This window comes from Ranitomeya imitator, unplaced genomic scaffold (genome assembly GCF_032444005.1).
Source record: "Ranitomeya imitator isolate aRanImi1 unplaced genomic scaffold, aRanImi1.pri SCAFFOLD_27, whole genome shotgun sequence".
Taxonomy (NCBI): domain Eukaryota; kingdom Metazoa; phylum Chordata; class Amphibia; order Anura; family Dendrobatidae; genus Ranitomeya; species Ranitomeya imitator.
This window is the reverse complement of record NW_027194794.1, coordinates 346,013-363,224: the sequence shown is the minus strand read 5'-3', so window position 1 is coordinate 363,224 and position 17,212 is coordinate 346,013. Positions and strand designations below refer to the sequence as shown.

At 47.1% G+C, this 17,212-nt stretch overlaps 1 protein-coding gene across 1 annotated transcript in view; it reads right to left on the bottom strand.

Moving 5' to 3' along the window:
- Positions 1 to 7,811: 7,811 nt before the first annotated feature.
- The window catches only part of LOC138656339 (polyadenylate-binding protein 1-like), a 29,693-nt gene continuing 20,292 nt past the window's right edge, over positions 7,812 to 17,212 (bottom strand). Inside the window, exon 11 of the mRNA XM_069743685.1 lies at positions 7,812 to 7,826. The gene's annotated coding sequence lies outside the window, so the exon portion shown is untranslated. The remainder of the gene's footprint in view (positions 7,827 to 17,212) is intronic.

The following is a 17,212-nucleotide window of genomic DNA, read 5'->3' as shown; positions in this document are numbered from 1 at the left end:
ATGTCGCATCCGCCATTTCTGACCACACATGCGTGGCCGTAACTCCGCCCCCTCCTCCCCAGGACATAGATTGGGCAGCGGATGCGTTGAAAAACTACATCCGCTGCCCACGTTGTGCACAATTTTCACAACGTGCGTCGGTATGTCGAGCCGATGCATTGCGACGGCCCCGTACCGACGTGTGAAAGAAGCCTAACCCTAAATTTAGCGCCAACCCTAACTCTAAATTTAGCCCCAACCCTAACCCTAAATTTAGCCCTAACCCTAGCCTTAACCCTACCCCTAACCCTAGCCCTACCCCTAACCCTACCCCTAACCCTAATTTTAGCCCCAACTGCTCTTCTCCTGCCGGCCGGCAGATGGAGACAGATGGCGGGCGCACTGCACATGCGCCCGCCATTTTCTTTTGCCCAGAAGATGCCGGCGGCCAGGAGGAGCAGCAGGAGGATCCAGGGACACAGGTGAGTATGGCAGGGTCCCCGAATCCCCCTATTTCTCTGTCCTCTGATGTGCGATCACATCAGAGGACAGAGAATTACACTTAGCTTTTTTTTTTTTTTTTTTTGCGGTCGCCGGTAAACAGTTAATTACCGGCGATTGCAAAACAGGGGTCGCTAAAACCGACCCCCGATCATGCTCTTTGGGGTCTCGGCTACCCCCGGAGCCGAGACCCCAAAGATTCTCGCGGGGCCGGCGGGCGCACTGCGCATGCGCCCATTTTCAAGATGGCGGCGCCCACCGGGAGCCACGAGGAGCATCGGGAGAGATAGGTAAGTATTGGGGGGCTACCTGGGACCCCTTTTCTCTATCCTCCGATGTGCGATCACATCGTAGGATAGAGAAATTAAAAAGAGATCGCGTTTTCTTTTGCGATCGCCGGTAAACGGTTAATTACCGGCGATCGCAAATGCGGGGTGGGTTAAAAACCCCCCGAATCATGTTCTCTGGGGTCTCGGCTACCCCCGGCAGCTGAGACCCCGGAGAAAATCCGACTCTGGGGGGCGCTATTTACTTTTTCCACAGCACCGTTAATTAACGGCGCTGTGGTTTAAGTACCCTTAGCGGCCGCCGTTAAAAGGCGTATCGGCGGTCGCTAAGGGGTTAATGTCTGCTGTTGTTTTATAGCAGCATTTATCTGGGATTGAAAGAGAAATAAGAACTGTATGTAGGGGTGAAAAAACTATGGAAACAGTTGCACATTTTTCAAGAACGCCTCTTTTCCTAAAATCTGAAAGCTCCTGAGAAAAGTTGTCCAAACGATAGTGAATACATTTTGAAGTATAGACTGCTCTAATGAGCGTTAGTGGGGCCTCCTACACATGAAAAACTTACGGAAACCAAATCTTTCTGTGGAAATGGCCAAACATTTTCTATTTGGAATATTCTTTTTATGTAGGGTAAGGTAGATAATGTACCGAGAAAGGCAGTCACAGCTTGCCGAGTACATTGTTGCAAATTTGTATGCTCCTTTTTGCATTTTATTCCAGCATGAGTTTTATTAAGATAAGCGAATACGATGTCAATTTTAGATAAGAAAAGCCATTTGTTCTTTGTACATTACAATTCCACTCTTCCTCCATGCATTGTAAAGCCTCATAGTTGTCGGATAAATGATCATCTGGTCGACAGCTTCTTCTACCGAACTCAGCATACACCGAAGTGCACTAACAGCTCCTAAAGGACATCATAAATTATATGCAGGCTTGGACTGGCTCCTCCGGTGGGCCCACGTGCACGAATGGGTCACCACCCTCTTATATAAGCAGCACTTGACACTTTATAATTGAATCATTATGTACGGACACAGGCAGCATCTTATTAATTGAACAATCTACCCAGTTCATTGTTATACAAATTTGTGATTAAGGATAATGTCACATTTGCACGTAGTTGAAAAGTGGGGTTCTGGAGATGGTTCTTCGTGGGCCAGACACTGATTATGTGTCATATACAGTGCCGTACATTGTAATGTGTGTCCTGAAGCCAAGTCCAGATATGATAAATCCAGTACATACTGTATATCCACAATAACAGAATCCATGAGCCCTGTATGGGCCTTTGTAGCATTCTAGATCCTATAAAGACGTACGTTTCACCCTCTACTGGTACTAGAAGTACTTCACCATCTTATTAAATGGTGCAGGTTTTTTCCTTGCTGGCAGTGCAAGGGTCAATCTGTCAGCTCTTTAATGTTTGCCACTCCCCTCTACTATACATGATCACCTTTGGAATTGTCAGTGCTAGCTCTCACTGCCTGGTTTGGAGTTGGAGGTGTAGTTCTTGTTTGGAGATTTGTTATTGTTGCTCAGTTTTTTTTGTGTGCACATCCTCATCCTCTCCTACTTGGTTTCTCCTTCCTTTTACTCCCGTGTGTTCCACTCTGTTGTTTAATGAGTGTATTTTATAAGATTCTTATTTTCATTTATCTCTGTCCGTCTTCCCTTGTTTGTCTGGTTAGTGTTCTCCTACACACTTTGGCTTCTCACCTTCCTGGGTGGGGGAGGGAACAGATAAGGGTTGATATAGGAGCACAGCAAAGCACGTGAACCAGGTGTCTCATTCTTCAAAAGTAATCCAAGGAAACAGGGATAGTCTAGAGCTCCCCTATTTTTAGGGACCTGGTTAGCGCCCACAGTCACAAGGTATTTCGTGATATTAACACTGGCCCATAACTTTTTTGATCCATCATGGATCCGGCGGCTGCTCTGACAGGTTAAGTGCAGCCACTCAGCTTGGCAGACTTGCGCCCAGTTGTTTGGCAACCCCTAACACTTCAGGCTTAGGGCTCTCAGGCAACCCTTAGTTGAGCCCAAGATCACATTGCCAGATAGGTTCTCTAGGAGTTGGGATGTTTGTTGTTTTCAGGGAAACCTGTAAACTTTATTTTATATTACATAATCACTACTCAGGTACCGAGGAGCAATGGGTGGGGATCGCCTGGGCATTTTGTATTCCGTGTGACTCTGTCTCTTCAGACGGTTGAGGATTTTTTTTCAGGCTCTGGGTCATATATACGATGACCCCGACCTTGTTTCTCTGGCCGAATCTAAACTGTGAGCTTCCGCAGGGAGACCGGACAGTGGAGGTGTATTGCTCCGAGTCTCGTAGGTGGTCCAGTTCTGTCAAGGGCTTTCTGTGAGGGTAAAGGATGAAGGCGGCCATGTCTCTGGCTATCCAGGTGGACTGCCGTCTTCAGCAGAGACATAAACAGACACCCCAATTTTCGAGGGATCCGGGGTCAAGGGAACCTAGGGCTTACTCAACCAAAGAACCAATGCATTTGGCGGGAATGGCTTGTTTATTTGTCCCACTGCAGTTTGGCATACAGGGGAAGTGTGTTTTGTTGGTGAGAAGGATCGTTTTGTGGGTACTTGTCCTTCCATACATAACCGCAAACAGCCACGAGAAAAGTAAGGAGCCCGGGTTGTGGGTAAGTTAACAACCCAGGTGTATATATTTCCTCTGTGGTAAGGTCACAATTTTTTTACCAGCCAAGATCCATTTTGGTAAAATTAAAGTGGTTATTTAAGCCTTTCTAGACAGTGAGGCAGTGTTTTATCAGATTAATGCCAGGTTCGTCCAGGACAAGGGTCTCAAGACACATAAACTGTCTAGTCTATGCCCACAATTGCCATTGACTCTGTACCCTTGAGCCAGGGGTATTTTACTCAGGTCATTCGAATGATACATCTGCTGATAGGGGCAATGCACTCAGAATTAATCAAGTGTTATGTGCTAGATAGTTTGCCCTCTCCTGTGGCATTTGAACTACCTTGGCGTATGCTGAACAATGCTGTAGTGGACTGACAGACTCGGGAGGTGGTAAAGTGGAGCGAGTATTGTCAAGGACACTGGTTGGGCACCCGGTTAGCCAGGGTGGATACCCGGTCTCTGCCGGAATACCTGTCTGACTTCGGGGATGTGTTTTCAGAACAGGGGTGTCAAGACCTCCTTCCTCATAGTCCTTATGATTGTGCTATTAATCTTATTGATGGGGCCATTATCTAATATTCAATGGGGCTATTATATAATTTTTCTGTTCCAGAGAGGCAGGCCATAAAGGTCTACACCATGTTCCAAATTATTATGCAAATTGGATTTAAGTGTCATAAAGATTTAATTGTTTTGTTTTTCAAAGAAACTCGTGGATGGTATTGTGTCTCAGGGCTCAATGGCTCACTGAAATCAATCTTAAACACATGTGATAATTAGTTTTCCAGGTGATTCTAATTAAAGGAAAACTACTTAAAAATGATGTTCCACATTATCAAGCAGGCCACAGGTTTCAAGCAATATGAGAAATAAAAAGGATTTCTCTACTGCTGAAAAGCGTTAAATAGTGCAATGCCTTGGTCAAGGGATGAAAACATTAGATATTTCACGAAAACAGAGTGATAATTAGGGTTGAGTGAAAAGGATCGGACAAATTGAAAAATCTCCAACTTTCGGCAAAGTCGGGTTTCATGAAACCCGACCCAATCCTAATGTGGGATCGGCCACGAGGTCGGCGATCAGCGCGCCAAAGTCGTGTTTCGTATGACGTTTTCAGCACAATTTCTCAGCCAATGAAGGAGGATGCAGAGTGTGGGCAGCGTGATGACATAGGTCCTGGTCCCCACCATCTTAGAGAAGGGCATTGCAGTGATTGGCTTGCTTTCTGCGGCGACGCAGGGGCTATAAAGGGGCATGCACGCCGACCGCCATCTTACTTCTGCCGATCTTAGCATAGGGAGAGGTTGCTGCAGCTGCATCAGAAGAAGGGATATAGTTAGGGAGGGAAGATTAACCCCGAAACTGCTTGTGCTGTAGCGATTTCCACTGTCCAACACCACCTTTTCTTTGCAGGGACAGTGGAGTTTATATTTTTGTGCATCAGCTCTGTAGCTTATTAGGCTGCCTTATAAGGCTCCCTGATAGCTGCATTGCTGTTTGTACGCCGCTGTGCAAACCAACTGCTTTTTGAAAAGCAAAAATCCTGTTGCTCCTTTCTGCACAGTTATCTTGTTTATTTGACCACTCCACACTTTTGTGTGCAGCAGTCCTTTTTATTGCTGGCTGCCAAACTTGTCCTGAGCTCATTGTAGGGAGATTGAAATTGTACTACAGTCCTTGTATTTTTTGATATATCTTCCAGCCACGTTCTGCCACTAACATTGTGTAGTGAAATACACTGGGCCTGAGTTTGGGTGTATTCTCCTCCCCAAAAAAGGGAGATTTAAATTGGCACTAAGTGGATCTACGTCAGTTCTGTTTGTCGTATATCTTCCAGCCACGTTCTGCCACTTACATTGTGTAGTGAAATACACTGGGCCTGAGTTTAGGTGCAGTCTCCCCCCCAAAAAAGGGAGATTTAAATTCTCAACAAGTTTATATACACCTACCTTGTTTTATAGTACCATATAACGGTTGTTATTTTGGTTACATTTTCCCAAAAATGAGGAAGTCTGGTGGAAGAGGCCGTGGGCGGTCGTTGCCAGCTGGTAATGATGGTGGTAGTGGAAAAAGCAAAATAGCACATAAGGCTCGAGGTGTTGAGCCAGCGTCATCGTCTGGCTACACAAGGCCTCAAAGGCTCCCTTATCTGGGAGTAGGAAAACCGCTTTTAAAGCCGGAACAGCAGGAAAAAGTTTTGGCTTTCCTTGCTGACTCAGCCTCTAGCTCTTGACCCTGGTAATGTCGAGCAGTTGGGGTAGATAAACAGCACAAACCTTCCCTTTTAATAACCCCCCCCCATAACCCATGCCCTCTTACCCCTAAATAAAGACTCAAACTACATATTCTTTTGGAATAATGTCGGCCACTGCAGCCTTTTTATTTAAATACAAACAAACATAATAAATTATAACATCCAATAACTTTAAACTAGGAGGGGTCCTTGGAGCTCCCATGGATCTGGTGATCAAACACACAGCACAACGTGAACGTTACCAAAACCAAATTACTCCCAGCCGATACCGCCTGGCTCAGGAGCACCAAAACCCCAGCGGGTTCCCTGTTCACGTTACAATTCCCGGGGAACCGACCACCCCCGCCGGAACCCCCCAAGTCACCAGATCCAAAACCAGTTTTAACACAAAATAACGGGGAGCCATAAGCCAATGAATCCCCCCAACCCAATTTCCATCAACTCCAAGGACTCCCCCCAGCCACCACAACGAGGGACTTTGAAACCTTAAAGACCTGAGACCCCACCACTCCGAAACGCTATGGCCTTCTCCACACCTTCCTGCAGCCCAAGTGCCCAAAAATCAATCCCAACGGCATTCAGAAGCACACCGTCTGCCAGCCAGAACGCCCCGTCACCTTTTTCCAACTCAAAATGCCTTACGGCTACTCCACCATTCCTGGCCACAAACGCGGACACCGCTCTGTTGACCTTGATCCTGGCCTTATTAAGTTTTTCCAAGGACCGCATATTCCTCCACCGTTTTCGCGGTACAATCTCCGACCAGACCACCGATATCCCCGGATATAACTGCCACAACCGCAACAAGTCCTGCTTGATGTCCTTAATTAGTTCTCTAAATGGGCGCATACCCAAATCATTACCTCCCACGTGTAGCACCAAAATCTACGGTGACCTGTCCAAAACTACCGCAGCATTGATCTCCTTCAGCACCCTGTTCCAGGACAAACCTCTAAAACCAATCCACCGGACCACTGCTACCGACCGATCGAAACCGAGTTGTCTACCCTTCGACCGTACGTCAGCGCGCCGGGCTCCCCAATGCACATAGGAATGGCCGAAAATCCACACCAAAAACGGTAAGGAACCTAAAAATACAAACACAAAGTTCAATCCACCACCTAAAGACCGCGATTTATCAAAACGAACCTTTCCAGGACGAAAACACACACCCCCACTTAACACCTAACATAACTGCGATATCTATTCGACTTCCATCTCCCAATACGCTTGATAGCCTCCGCATCCAAACCTCCCGCAGCCGCATCCGTAGCTGCCCCAATCCGAAAGGAATGAGGAGTAAAACGCGAATCATCCAACCCCAATACATCAAGCGCTCTCTTGAAAATCATCTGAAACTGATATCTTGACAAAGCAGAACCGTCCTCATGACAAAGTAAAGATCCCTCCCTGCGAGGCCCTAGCCCCCAAAAACTTTTCAAACAACTAACTGGGCACATCAGTGAACCAACTACCGCACCCAACTCAATTTTTCTACCGCGCCCCATCTGATCCGTCTTGGATCGACGCAACCAGAACTCCACACGCCCTTCAGACAAGAGAACATCCCTTGCCAAAACTCCCCCAGCTGTATACTTATTAGGAGACACCAGTTCACTAATTCTCATTGCACCAAAATATGCCAACGAGAAAGCCAAACTGAAAAGACGTTGTTCAAACAGTGACCCACAACAGTCCCCCAAAATCTCACCCAATCGCTCCAACATCGCAAAAGACACGGGACGCCGGGAATCCAACCTACCATATTGTCTCCGGAAACCTTTTACGGCTTGCCTCACCAGGAAAGCTTTAGACAAATCACACTGCCCCCTCAATTTGAAACCAAACGCCAAAGCCGCCAGCAAGCGTGATACCTTCGCCCACGACCAACCCTCATCCAAACCACGGCTAATCCAGGACAACAAAATCCCCACCTGATCATCAGCATTACCTCCACCCGGGCAGGATGCCAAGACCCCTTCCCAAGAAGACCAAGCCATCTGATAAGCCTCCCATGTTTTGGGAGCCAACGACGACCTTATCAGATCTTCAGCATCCCCGATGCCACGAGCCAAAGGTCCGCTGGGCAATCCAAACCGATGGTTTCTGCCTCCGGAGCCAAAGACCGGAAACGCTCGAACTGGAAACGAGAAAGAGAATCAACTAACGACCAACCACTAGATTGGGCACGGGGAATCACCTCACGGAGTCATTTCCATGTGGTGGTTGCAATATTTGCCCCTACATGGTTGCAGCTGATAATGTTACCCTCCCAATGTTTCCAGGCACTTTAAACCTTATTCAAACTGTCGCTCGAGGAATCTACTATATTGTCTAATTCTGTCTGTTTGTAATGGAAATCCCGCGTCCCTGATTGGTCGCGCCAGCCGCACACGATCAATCAGCGACAGGCGCAGTCATAGTGTGTCAGTCACAGTGTGATGTAGTTCAGTCACGTTTACTGGACAAGTTCCATCAGTCACAGTGCCATGCAGTTCACTCACGTTTACTGAACAAGTTCTGTAAGTCAAAGTGCCACATAGTTCACTCACGTTTACTGAACAAGTTCTGTCAGTCACAGTGCAATGCAGTTCAGTCACGTTTACTGAACAAGTCCTGTCTGTCACAGTGCCACATAGTTCAGTCACGTTTACTGAACAAGTTCTGTAAGTCACAGTGCCACATAGTTCACTCACGTTTACTGAACAAGTTCTGCCAGTCACAGTGCCACATAGTTCAGTCACGTTTACTGAACAAGTTCTGTCAGTCACAGTGCCACGCAGTTCAGTCACGTTTACTGAACAAGTTCTGTCAGTCAGAGTGCCACGCAGTTCAGTCACGTTTACTGAACAAGTTCTGTCAGTCACAGTGCCATGCAGTTCAGTCACGTTTACTGAATAAGTTCTGTCAGTCACAGTGCCACGTGGTTCAGTCACGTTTACTGAACAAGTTCTGTCAGTCACAGTGCCACGCAGTTCAGTCACGTTTACTGAAGAAGTTCTGTCAGTCACAGTGCCATGCAGTTCACTCACGTTTACTGAACAAGTTCTGTGAGTCACAGAGCCACGTAGTTCAGTCACGTTTACTGAACAAGTCCTGTCTGTCACAGTGCCACGCAGTTCAGTCACGTTTACTGAACAAGTTCTGTCAGTCACAGTGCCACATAGTTTAGTCACGTTTACTGAACAAGTTCTGTCCACATATTTTAGAATACCCGATGCGTTAGGATCAGGCCACCATCTAGTGTGATATATATTCTTATCTGTCAATGCCCAAAGATATACAGTATGTGGGACAAAGTAGCCAAGAAATCAAACGCAGAATTCAGCAGCACATTTCCAATATAGAACACCATGGGAGTAGACATCACAAAATACGTGTAATGATGGTGGACCAGGTTATTGGCAACATTCGGGGTGGGAATCCAACTAAGGACCTCCTTCGCCGGGAGTCCCGTTGGATTTTCAATTTAAAGAGCATGTCCCCTGGAGGTCTAAAGGAGGAATTCTCGTTTTCTGGGTTCTATGGTTAAAATACACACCATAATTATATGTCTTTTTGTTTAGTTATATGGCTCATCTCTATTCTATTTCTATTTTTTTTAGATATACCCTGGACCAGTAGACATTGGTATTCGTTGTTCTGTGATGGAAGCACATTCACTTTCCCTGGAGAGGATTTACATCTTACTCTCACCTTGGTGCTTGCTTGGAGTATTATGGCTATTTTCATCAGAGAATTAGGCTGGGTTCACATTGCGTTATGGGCGCCCGTTATACGGACTACGTTACACCGCGGCATAAACACGGTGTAACGTAGTCCGTTAAGGCCGCCATTAATTCCTATGTGGGATGCATCGCACAATGGGCGTGCGCTAGGGATGTGCCGTCATTGAGTGACGGACCCTGAGACGCGGGCTGCAGCGTTTCCTAGTCCGTCACTGCTAGCGCAGATAGAGCTAGCAGATGCTCTATCTGCGCTAGCGTGCTGCCATACCGGCACTTGCATCAGCAGCCCGTTAACGTATGTGTTGAACGGGCTGCTGTAAACGCAATGTGAACCCGGCCTTATTTTCTAGTCATCAGATCTCTTTCCTGAAGCGTCTATTCACAGTACCATATCTTCATTTATGTTTTTTTGAGTTTTCCTTTATTCTAATTGTTCAGCTGGGTCCGACACTTATCTAACAAGTGTTTGTTTCCTATATTCTGGATCATTAATCGTGGATGATTGGCAGTTCAGTACGACTTGAGACTTATGTATATGTACCATGTATTGTCATGGGCCAGCCTCCTCGATTTGTTTCAGATTTTTTTCCCTGCATTTTGACCTTTTTCATCTATTTATAAAGTCATGTTTAGTCTCGGGCAGTTTGTTGAAGGAGACTTTCGGGTTTCTTTTTTGTATTTTTGTATTTTGCCTAATGGTTCAATAAAGATTCAGTATGCATTATACAGTGTGATAGTTATTAAATATTCTCATGTGGTTCTGTGTTATCTTACTCTATTACATCATCTATCTCTTTATTATTATTTTATTATTATTTTTTTATATTTATTTTCATTAACTTTCTTATATACAGTACAGACCAAAAGTTTGGACACACCTTATCATTTAAAGATTTTTCTGTATTTTCTTGACTCTGAAAACTGTAAATTCACACTGAATGCATCAAAGCTATGAATTAACACATGTGGAATTATATACTTAACAAAAAAGTGTGAAACAACTGAAATGATGTCTTAATTCTAGGTTCTTCAAAGTAGCCACCTTTTGCTTTGATGACTGCTTTGCACACACTTGGCATTCTCTTGATGAGCTTCAAGAGGTAGTCACCGGGAATGGTCTTCCAACAATCTTGAAGGAGTTCCCAGAGAAGCTTAGCACTTGTTGGCCCTTTTGCCTTCACTCTGCGGTCCAGCTCACTCCAAACCACTGTAGAGGCCAGGTCATCTGGCGTAGCACCCTATCACTCTCCTTCTTGGTCAAATAGCCCTTACACATCCTGGAGGTGTGTTTGGGGTCATTGTCCTGTTGAAAAATAAATGATGGTCCATCTAAACGCAAACCGGATGGAATAGCATGCTGCTGCAAGATGCTGTGGTAGCCATGCTGGTTCAGTATGCCTTCAATTTTAAATAAATCCCCAACAGTGTCACCAGCAAAGCACCCCCCACACCATCACACGTCCTCCTTCACGGTGGGAACCAGGCATGTAGAGTCCATCCGTTCACCTCTTCTGCGTCGCACAAAGACACGGTGGTTGGAACCAAAGATCTCAAATTTGGACTCATCAGACCAAAGCACATATTTCCACTGGTCTAATGTCCATTCCTTGTGTTCTTTAGCCCAAACAAGTCTCTTCTGCTTGTTGCCTGTCCTTAGCAGTGGTTTCCTAGCAGCTATTTTACCATGAAGGCCTGCTGCACAAAGTCTCCTCTTAACAGTTGTTGTAGAGATGTGTCTGCTGCTAGAACTCTGTGGTGTTGACCTGGTCTCTAATCTGAGCTGCTTTTAATCTGCGATTTCTGAGGCTGGTGACTCAGATAAACTTATTCTCAGAAGCAGAGGTGACTCTTGGTCTTCCTTTCCTGGGGCGGTCCTCATGTGAGACAGTTTCTTTGTAGTGCATGATGGTTTTTGCAACTGCACTTGGGGACACTTTCAAAGTTTTCCCAATTTTTCGGACTGACTGACCTTCATTTCTTAAAGTAATGATGGCCACTTGTTTTTCTTTACTTAGCTGCTTTTTTCTTGCCATAATACAAATTCTAACAGTCTATTCAGTAGGACTATCAGCTGTGTATCCACCAGACTTCTGCTCAACCCAATTGATGGTCCCAACCCCATTTATAAGGCAAGAAATCCCACTTATTAAACCTGACAGGGCACACCTGTGAAGTGAAAATCATTCCCGGTGACTACCTCTAGAAGCTCATCAAGACAATGTCAAGAATGTGCAAAGCAGTCATCAAAGCAAAAGGTGGCTACTTTGAAGAACCTAGAATATAAGATATATTTTGAGTTATTTCACACTTTTTTGTTAAGTATATAATTCCACATGTATTAATTCATAGTTTTGATGCCTTCAGTGTGAATTTACAATTTTCAGAGTCATGAAAATACAGAAAAGTATTTAAATGAGAAGGTGTGTCCAAACTTTTGGTCTGTACTCTATATATGTTTCATTTTTTTATGTTATATATTTTTTTCATTTTCTTTCTTTTTCAATAATTTGTGCCTTCACATGCTTTTCACCCTTCTTTATTAATTTAATTCATTTAATTTTTTAGCCATTTTGTGCTTCTGTGTATCGCAATCATTGCCGATGCATATTAGCCTCATAGTTGATATTTTCTGTGCTATCTTTCTATGTTTAGTCCATATATTATTCAATCTATTTATATCAATGAATAATTGCAATATAGTCGCTCAGGCTCACCTTTTTTATGTTGATAACAGATATACTGCGCGTACGCTAACAAATTCATTATGTGTTTGTATTTTACTGTCTGTCTGATCCTGGTGTTGCTAGGTGACGGCGCCCGCGCTTTTGCGGCTTTGTTTTGGGCCTGTGCTGCTAGACACAATTCATAGCGCGACCCGCGCACGCGTCACGTGGCAATCTCTGCATGCGCGATTGTACTTTCAACTGACTTTATTGACTATTGACGACAGACGGACACTGACAAGATGGCTGCTACCATGTGCTTTCTGTCTGCTCCCTTGCCAGCCGGCTTTCTCTCCAGGTGATTAACTTACTAATTGATATGTTTGTATATATATACACAGTATACAGTGGGGCAAAAAAGTATTTAGTCAGTCAGCAATAGTGCAAGTTCCACCACTTAAAAAGATGAGAGGCGTCTGTAATTTACATCATAGGTAGACCTCAACTATGGGAGACAAACTGAGAAAAAAAATTCCAGAAAATCAGATTGTCTGTTTTTTTATCATTTTATTTGCATATTATGGTGGAAAATAAGTATTTGGTCAGAAACAAAATTTCATCTCAATACTTTGTAATATATCCTTTGTTGGCAGTGACAGAGGTCAAACGTTTTCTGTAAGTCTTCACAAGGTTGCCACACACTGTTGTTGGTATGTTGGCCCATTCCTCCATGCAGATCTCCTCTAGAGCAGTGATGTTTTTGGCTTTTCGCTTGGCAACACGGACTTTCAACTCCCTCCAAAGGTTTTCTATTGGGTTGAGATCTGGAGACTGGCTAGGCCACTCCAGGACCTTGAAATGCTTCTTACGAAGCCACTCCTTCGTTGCCCTGGCGGTGTGCTTTGGATCATTGTCAGCTGGTACTCCATTACTGCTGCCTGCTGCTCACACAACCGCTCCAACATATGTAACGTTGAATTCTACCTGGTGGGTAGGTGACATATGATGCGATGTTCCGGAAGGCGGAATCAGTGCTGCAGAGCTGCAATGCGCGATCTTGCCATGCTGGAACGCCGCAAGTGAGCACACTCAAGGCGGACCTTGTGCAGCAGTGCATCAAGATCCGGATAGTCCCTCAAAGAACTCTGCACGACCAAGTTGAGCACATGTGCCAGACATGGGATGTGAGTGAGATTGCCTAGGCCCAGAGCTGCCACCAGATTTCGGCCATTGTCACACTCTACCATGCCTGGCTGGAGATTCGCTGGCACAAACCACACGTCGCTCTCCTAATTGATGGCATTCCAGAGCTCCTGTGCTGTGTGGCTTCGATTCCCCAAAGAAATTAATTTCAATACGGCCTGTTGACGTTTGGCCATGACTGTGTTCATATCGGTCGTAACAGGTAAGCCTTCACGGTTCCATGTGGAGGTAGACTGTGATGGCTCCTGCAGCAATGATTCAGAGGAACTGGAGTATGAGGAGTCAATGTGTACAGACTGGATTCCTGCAATCCTTGGAGTTGGCAGAACATGTACAGCGCCACTCTCAAGATCTGTACCCGGCTCCACAACAATTACCCAATGGGCAGTGAGGGAAAGGTATCCTCCCAGTCCATGGTTACTGGTCCACACATCGGTGGTCAGGTGGACCTGGCTACTGACGCGTTTAGTAGCGCATGTTTAATTTTTCCCTCCACATGCTTTTGCAGGGCAGGGACGGCTTGCCTGCTGAAATAAAAGCGGCTGGGCACGTTGTACTGTGGGACTGCCAATGCCATGAAGTTACGGAAGGTGTCAGTCTCCACCAGCCTGAATGAGAGCATTTCAAGGGACAGTAGTTTTGCAATGCCTGCATTCAGAGCCTGTGCTCGGGGGTGATTTGCTGAGTATGGGCGCCTTTTCTCCCATGTCTGTGCTACCGATGGCTGTAGAGGCCTCCTGGTGTAGTCTCACCGGATGCTTCCTGTCGCCCCTGTGCAGTATTGGGGGCCCCTTTTCTTTTCTGCCCTGTGACCCCTGTATGTGGAAGGGAGACCTGTGTATCTAATAGTTTAACAAACCTTTCTCTCGTTTAGTACTGGGCCCTGTCCTGGGTTCAACCACCGGAGGGAGCCCAAGAGCAGAATTCACAACAGGGGGCTGCCTATCCTTTGGGGATCTGCTCTGAGGCAAGATAGTATTCCTATTTCCACCTTTAGGGGTATTTAGTTCTCCGGCTGTGTCGAGGTGTCTAGGTTTTGTTAGGCACACCCCACGGCTACTTCTAGTTGCGGTGATAAGATCAGGGTTTGCGGTCAGTATAGTTACCACCTACTCCAGTGAAAGTTTTCATGCTGCTCCAAGGTAACCTGATCATAACAAAGCTCCCTCTGTAGGACTGTGGGTTTCGGTAACTGCGGCCTGCTCGCGGCCTTACAACTTATTTTTTCATGTGGACCTTCTGCTGCATATCTGAGTTCCAGCACCATTAGCTGGTTCTTTAGCAGTCAATCTTGAATAGGTCCCCCTGGGTTTCAGTACTGTCAGCTGGTTCCAGCCAGAGCCTTTGGCTTAGGTGCCTCCTTCTCAGTATCCGAGTTCCAACAACGTCTGGTGGTCCTTGGTAGTGCTTTCTGGCACGGGTACCTCCTGCTTAGTAACTGGGTTCCAGAACCATCAGCTGGTCCTCGGTAGTTCCATTGGCTCTTGTACCTTCTGCTACCCATCCGGGTTCCAGTACCGTCAGCTTGTTCCAGGCAGAGCCTTTGGCTTAGGTGCCTCCTTCTCGGCATCCGAGTTGCACCAACGTCTGGTGGTCCTTGGTAGTGCCTTCTGGCACGGGTACCTCCTGCTTAGTAACTGGGTTCCAGAACCATCAGCTGGTTCTCGGTAGTTCCATTGGCTCTTGTACCTTCTGCTACCCATCCGGGTTCCAGTACCATCAGCTGGTTCTCGGCAGTGTCTTTTGCTCTTGTACCTTCTGCTACCCATCCTGGTTCCAGTACCGTCAGCTGATTCCAGGCAGAGCCTTTGGCTTTGGTGCCTCCTTCTCGGTATCTGAGATCCACCAACGTCTGGTGTTCCTTGGTAGTGCTTTCTGGCATGGGTACCTCCTGCTTAGTAACCGGGTTCCAGTACCATCAGCTGGTCCTCGGTAGTTCCATTGGCTCTTGTACCTTCTGCTACCCATCCTGGTTCCAGTACCGTCAGCTGGTTCTTGGCAGTGTCTTTGGCTCTTGTACCTTCTGCTACCCATCCTGGTTCCAGTACCATCAGCTGGTCCCAGGCAGGGCCTTTGGCTTTGGTGCCTCCTTCTCGGTATCCGAGATCAACCAACTTCTGGTGGTTCTTGGTAGTGCTTTCTGGCACGGGTACCTCCTGCTTAGTAACCGGGTTCCAGTACCATCAGCTGGTCCTCGGTAGTTCCATTGGCTCTTGTACCTTCTGCTACCCATCCTGGTTCCAGTACCGTCAGCTGGTTCCAGGCAGAGCCTTTGGCTTAGGTGCCTCCTTCTCGGTATCCGAGTTCCATCAACGTCTGGGGTCCTTGGTAGTGCTTTCTGGCACGGGTACCTCCTGCTTAGTAACCGGGTTCCAGTACCATCAGCTGGTCCTCGGTAGTTCCATTGGCTCTTGTACCTTCTGCTACCCATCCGGGTTCCAGTACCGTCAGCTGGTTCTCGGCAGTGTCTTTGGCTCTTGTACCTTCTGCTACCCATCCTGGTTCCAGTACCGTCAGCTGGTTCTAGGCAGAGCCTTTGGCTTTGGTGCTTCCTTTCCGGTATCCGAGATCCAACAACGTCTGGTGGTCCATGGTAGTGCTTTCTGACACGGGTACCTCCTGCTTAGTAACCGGGTTCTAGTACCATCAGCTGGTCCTCGGCAGTTCCATTGGCTCTTGTACCTTCTGCTACCCATCCGGGTTCCAGTACCGTCAGCTGGTTCTCGGCAGTGTCTTTGGCACGCGTACTCCCTCCTGCCCAGCCTGGTTCCAGCACGCCAGCTGTTTCTGGGTAGTGTCAAGGTCACTTTGCCTCCAATACGTTGTCTAGTCAGCTGGTTCCAGGCAGAGCCTTTGGCTTAGGTGCCTCCTTCTCGGTATCCGAGTTCCACCAATGTCTGGTGGTCCTTGGTAGTGCTTTCTGGCACGGGTACCTCCTGCTTAGTAACCGGGTTCCAGTACCATCAGCTGGTCCTCGGTAGTTCCATTGGCTCTTGTACCTTCTGCTACCCATCCGGGTTCCAGTACCGTCAGCTGGTTCTCGGCAGTGTCTTTGGCTCTTGTACCTTCTGCTACCCATCCTGGTTCCAGTACCATCAGCTGGTTCCAGGCAGAGCCTTTGGCTTTGGTGCATCCTTCCCGGTATCTGAGATCCACCAACGTCTGGTGGTCCTTGGTATTGCTTTCTGACACGGGTACCTCCTGCTTAGTAACCGGGTTCCAGTACCATCAGCTGGTCCTCGGCAGTTCCATTGGCTCTTGTACCTTCTGCTACCCATCCGGGTTCCAGTACTGTCAGCTGGTTCTCGGCAGTGTCTTTGGCACGGGTACTCCCTCCTGCCCAGCCTGGTTCCAGCACGCCAGCTGTTTCCGGGTAGTGTCAAGGTCACTTTGCCTCCAATACGTTGTCCTGTCGGGTTGCGGTCGGGTTAGCCGACTCCATGGTGCCTGCAGTTTAGATGCTTCCTATGTGGGCTGCGGGATCTGGCAATCAAGGCTGGTTCCATAGTGCCAAGTGGACAAGCTCCCCCTGTAGGACTGTGGGTTTCGGTAACTGCGGTCAACTCGCGGCCTTGCAACTTTTTTTTCATGTGGACCTTCTGCTGCCTACCGTCAGCTGGTTCCAGGCAGAGCCTTTGGCTTTGGTGCCTCCTTCTCGGTATCCGAGTTCCACCAACGTCTGGTGGTCCTTGGTAGTGCTGTCTGGCACGGGTACCTCCTGCTTAGTAACCGTGTTCCAGTACCATCAGCTGGTCCTCAGTAGTTCCACTGGCTCTTGTACCCTCTGCTACCCATCCTGGTTCAAGTACCGTCAGCTGGTTCCAGGCAGAGCCTTTGGCTTAGGTGCCTCCTTCTCGGTATCCGAGTTCCACCAATGTCTGGTGGTCCTTGGTAGTGCTTTCTGGCACGGGTACCTCCTGCTTAATAACCGG